Source organism: Amblyomma americanum, chromosome 1 (genome assembly GCF_052857255.1).
Source record: "Amblyomma americanum isolate KBUSLIRL-KWMA chromosome 1, ASM5285725v1, whole genome shotgun sequence".
Lineage (NCBI taxonomy): Eukaryota > Metazoa > Arthropoda > Arachnida > Ixodida > Ixodidae > Amblyomma > Amblyomma americanum.
Window position 1 is genome coordinate 476,425,359 of NC_135497.1, and position 6,055 is coordinate 476,431,413.

A 6,055-nucleotide genomic window follows, 5' to 3' on the forward strand; every position below is an offset into this window, starting at 1 on the left:
CAGGGTTAACCCTAGCCGCCAGGAAAAAGGAAAAAACCAAGGAAGGAGGAGGAGACAGGAGAGTTGTAAGAAAGATGATAGGAAAGTAAAAGATGGAGGGGAGGATAAGGAAAAGACGACTGCCGATTTCCCCCGGTCGGGTCAGGCCGGAGGTGCCGTCTACAGGAAGCTGGGGCCAAAGTGCTGTGTTGCCTCCGCCGAGGGGCCTTAAGGGTCCAAACGCTCGGCATCGGCTCAACCACCAGGATCCCCTTTTCCCCGGACACGGCGATGCCACGCACGGCGAGGCGCGGGTGCTCGGGTCCGTGGTGATGCACAGTTCACCATCATCCCCTTGCGGGGATGTCCCTGCGGATGCTCGGGAACCCGCGGTGTCGCCACTCACCGTTGCGACGCCTGCAAGCTGCAGGCGCCCCCCTGCGGGGCAGAGGCTTCCTAGTATGCATAATAATGCCGCCGCGGCAACCAATTGTTTTTATGCTCAGCTGCTGGTCCGGGAGACCCGGGTTTGATCTCGGCCACGGCGGTCGTATTTTGGTGGATGCGAAATGCTATACGCACGTGTTCTGTGCGATGCCAGTGGACGTCAAAGAACAACAGGTGTGAGAAATTACCCGCTGCCCTCCACTGCGCTATAAACAACCGGTGGCGGTTCGGTGCGGCATCCATAGCCTGAGTCGTTTTGGTTTATGGTTTATGGGGGTTTAACATCCCACAGCGACTCAAGCTATAAGGGACGACGCCGTAATGAAAGGCTCCAGAAATTTCGACCACCTAGGTTTCTTTAATATGCACTGACATCGCACAGTACACGGGTCTCTAGAATTTCGCCTCCATCGAAATTCAACCACCGCGGCTGGGATCAAACCCGCGTCGTTTGGGCCAGCAGCCGAGTACCATGACCACTGAGCCACCGCGGCGGGTTAAGAGTCGCTTATGGACATCAATTATCATAAAACTAAACCAATGTTTCCTAACGAGTCATTTTTTTACACCCAGGGATGCTATTCATACCGCTTATCGCAAATAACCAGACATTAAAAATGTTAGTTTGAATTGCATCGACATGTCTTTCTTGCTCATGACACGAGCAGCTCTTACGCACTGGATCTCCAGTGCAGCGTGGGCGAAACAGGAAACCAGGAACTATGCTGCGACAGCACAGCCAGCCATGCTGTCCTAGAATATGAGAAATGAAGAACCTGCGCAACGATGCCATCGGATTTGAAAATTTATTGTTCAATCTCTACAAACGCCACAAACCCACGTTTGCTCTGCTTTTCCGAATCTTTATTTCTTTCGATCACCGGCTTTGAGGCCGACCTGGAAGAGCGCTCGAGCGGTCAGAAGCCACGCCACTTTAACGCTATTTGCAGACGAGCAAACCGCAACGTGTTTTCTGCGTCCGCGTGAGCCGCGGCCAGTAGAGAGATGTCGCGAAACAGTCAAGTGAGGGCACTCTACCCGCCGGCTCGATAAAAACGAAAGAACAGGATGAGTAGTGAAATCGAGCTGCGCTGCAGCTACCGTCAGCCACCGCAAACATACCGAGATATTATCTCGGCAGCAGCGCGCAACATTTCGCAGCGCTGGCGTCACTCCAAGACGCCCCCTGCATCATATTAGATGAAAGCACGCAAGCTATCTTTGTACGCTCCCTTACCACGTGCTTATCCCTCGCCCTTCGTTGGCACTAACCCCTTTCCGCCTTCGGCTATAAATATCAGCACTGAATACACAAGTACGCTCCTTGTTCTCCTGACACCCTGGCTGTCCATTCTCGTCGTCCCGCCCGAGGACGATACATGGTGTCAGAAGTGGGATGAAGTCGACCAGTTAAAACGAAAGCTTCCGGGGCTAGCCGAACGTCAGGATTAACGCCCGAGCCCCTGCGTTTGACCGCTGATGGAGGAAGGAACTGGAATCTATTTCGTCAGAAGTTCGACTTCTTTCTTCAAGCCACGGCATGCACCGACAAGCCAAGATCGGAGGCAGCAAAGACGACCCTGCTGCTCAGCGTTGCGGGAGAGGACGCCTTGGACGTCCCAACCAGCACCCCAACGAGCACCCCAACGTCCAACCAGCACCCCAACCATGACGACCGCTTCTCACCTTCGACGCTTGTTCTTGCTGCAGGTGTCCATCTGCCTTTTACGGTGCGACGCCCACTGCGAGGACTGGAAGGATGCCGGAAGGCCCTCATGGATGCCGGCCTGGACGCCGGAACGGCGCGGTGCCCAACATGTGCGGCAGCACTGCATCACGCCCGCCACCCCCACGTCAGCGACAGCGTTGCGCCAGTGCCCGGCACCACCACCGGATGGAAACGCCCCCTGTCTATCACCGCTACTTCCGATGATGATTCGCCAGCGATCAACCTCCTCCCCACCTGACCGATGTATAAACGCGACACTAGCCACCGCCGCGCTCTATGGGCTTGGCAGCACCCCAACCATGACGACCGCTTTTCACCTTCGACGCTTGTTCTTGCTGCAGGTAAATTCTCAATACTGCTTATTTGCGCGACGCACGCGGTATGCTGGTTTACTGGTGCTGCCAAGCCCAATGTGTTGCATTCATATTGCCTCTGATTGTTACCATGTCATAAAGCAGTTACTAATCTTATCAGGCGATATTGAGCTAAACCCCGGTCCCCCCACCCTTCGTTCCGGTGAAAATGGCATTTTCTAAGCACTGGACGAAATCCGAGCCGGCCAAGCCTCACTTCTCGCAGAAATGAAGGCTATCCGCGTCAGGCTTTCCCAAAGTGACAAAGCATTTGAAGAAATTAAAAACCGACTGGCAAAAATTGGAGCCGACTGTTCATCGATAACAGATGCAAGAAACAAGTGAACGAAGTACAGGCGCCCTCCGAACAGAACTCTGAGCAGGTTGCTGCTATTAAAAGCAGACTTGATGATTCGGACGACAGGTCGCGCAGATCAAACCTGGTTTTTTTTGGCCATAAAGATGACGAACGGGAAACATGGGCGCAGTCAGAGGCCCTTATCAGCGAGCAGTTAGACACCACTCTTGCTCCCCTAGATATCGAGAGAGCTCACAGGCTGGGAAAGTTTGGGGCGGACCGAAACCGACCAATAATTGTTAAATTTGCGCATTTTAAGGTTAAAGAAAAGGTTCTTTCATGTGCCAAAAAACTGAAAGGCACAAGTTACAGTATTTCTGAGGACTACTGCCCAAGTACTCTTGCCGCTATAAAGCGCCTTGTGGAATTCGCGAAGGCACAGGAAGAAACCAGATTCAAACTCAGACATGACAAACTAACCATCGGAAAGAAAACTTACACTTTCGACCGCAGTAATCAGATGGTTGTCCCCCACCCTTTACACACGTAGGAAACACTTGTCTGAAACCTAGCCGTTCTTACTTATCCTTTATATATACTAATATCAGAAGCCTTTTGCCTAAACTTGATCCTCTCAGCAATATAATTCACACAACAGAGTCTAACCTTGTTGTTCTTACCGAGACGTGGCTCACATCATCAATCACCGACTCTGAAATTCTCTCGCTTTCTTCCGACTTAAATATTTTCCGGCGGGATCGAACCGACAAGCGTGGGGGTGGCGTACTGATAGCAGCCCACCGAAATCTCTAATGCATCGAATTAAAAATATCATCGCCCCTAGAAATTATATTTGTTATTTCCAATGCCTCTTACCCGCCTATAATAATCAGCGCCTGTTATCCAACGCTTCTTTTGTCGCCGAATTCCACGCAGTTCTTCAATGCGTAACTGCAACGCACCGTCAGTCACCTATTCTGCTGTTCGGAGACTTTAACTTTCCTGCTATTACCTGGTCTAATCTCGCCAAAACACTATCAAAGAATAACATTGAAAGTGACTTCGTAAACACGTGTCTAACCTTTGGACTAACGCAAGTAGTCGCCCAACCAACACGTCATAGCAGCAATTCGTCTAATACACACGATCTGATCCTTACCTCTGACTCCGATAAGCTCTCTTCGCTCACATCTTTGCCAGGATTTAGTGACCATTCCATCATGCACGGTTCGTTTCATTGCCATCTACCGAGTACAACAACAATGAAAACAATAACATTATATGACAAAGGAAATTATTCCGCAATCAATACTGCACTTGAGGAATTTTCCGTCTGGCTTTTTGAGGACCTTTCTAAACGTTCCGCTGAGACTAACTGGTTACTTTTCAAGGATAAAATGCATGAGCTGATAAAGACGTACATACCCACTATCACTGTAACCGATAAACAATCATCGCCATGGTTCAACCGCACGCTGAAACGTCTCAACAACATAAAGAAAAGACTCTTTTGCACTGCTAAGCGAATTAACAACGAATGCTCATGGAAAAAGTATTACACTGCGGAAAAGGAGTTTGAGTCACTTGCTAACAAAACAAAGCGTATTTTCTATTCATCAGTTTTGCCAACCATGTTAAAAAATGACCCTAAAAAATTTTGGAGCACTATAAACCCCAAACGCTCGCAACCATTACAATTACACGATCACTGCAATCGCCCGATTCCTGCAAGTCAAACAGCCGAAGAACTAAACCGTGCATTCACTTCTGTTTTCACACAAGAACCTGCTAACAATTTACCAGATTTTCCCCATTACGATCACACTGTTATGCCTGAGATCACTTTTAATCCTCCCGGTATTGTGAAAATCATTGACTCATTAAGGCTTTCATCTTCTGCAGGTGTCGATGGCATTAACACCAAGGTACTAAAACATACGAAAAACACTGTCAGTGTGATTTTATGCCATATTTTCCAGCAATCATTGTCATCAGGAGTGTTGCCGGAAGATTGGAGAGTAGGCAAGGTTGTTCCAGTCCCGAAAAAAGGTCCTCCATCTTTATGTTCTAGTTATCGTCCCATTTCACTAACTAGCGTTTGTTCAAAACTAATGGAGCATGTGCTTTACTCCCACATAGTAAAATTCCTGATATCTGTCACTTTTTTTCATCCTAATCAGCATGGGTTTCGCAAAGGGCTATAATGTGATACTCAACTCGCTTTATTCATTAACGACATAAGCTCTAATCTCGATTCAAACATTCCGGTGGACGCTCTCTTTTTAGATTTTGAAAAGGCATTCGACAAGGTTCCCCATCAAAGACTTCTACTTAAACTTTCAAGCTTACACATTTACCCCCTTGTATTAGATTGGATACGCAATTTTCTCACTAACCGGAAACAATTTGTGTATGCTAATAAACTTTCGTCATCTTGCTTCCCGGTCCTTTCCGGTGTCCCCCAAGGCACTGTGCTTGGGCCTTTGCTTTTTCTAATCTAAATTAACGACCTGCCTAATAATATCACTTCTCATATCCGCCTATTTGCAGACGACTGTGTAATCTACCGCCCCATCCATAACACCTCGGACTCTCGCTTACTTCAAGACGACCTTAAACGTGTTGAAGCCTGGTGCAACACTTGGTTAATGTCCTTAAACACTAACAAAACGTCATTGCTTTCTTTCCATCGGCGTCAAAACTATCAACCCTTCAAGTACGAAATTAGTGCATCTGAAATAGCATCTGTTCAATCGTATAAATATCTCAGCATCACATTTTCTAACACACTTAATTGGTCATCGCACATAACAAACGAAGCCAATCGCACTCTTGGCTTCCCCCGTAGGAACTTGCGACTCGCTTCTGCTTCTATTAAAACGTTAACATACCTCACATTTGTCCGGCCGAAGTTGGAGTACGCATGCTCAGTCTGGGACCCTCATCAATCTAACCTTTCAAACACCCTCGAATCAGTTCAGAATCGCGCAGCTAGATTTATTTTTTCGGACTACTCGTATCACACCAGCGTCACTGCACTTAAATCTGAGGCTAATCTTACTAATCTCGAGTCCAGACGTTGCATCTTTCGGCTCTGCCTCTTTCATAAATTTTATCACAGCCAACTTGATGTTTCAGCTATCCTGCCAGCTCATCGCTTATCAAGCCGCACCAACCATCCCAAAACAGTCTACCCTCCCCCAGCACAGACTACAGCTCATCTTCGCTCATTCTTCGTGCAAACTGCTC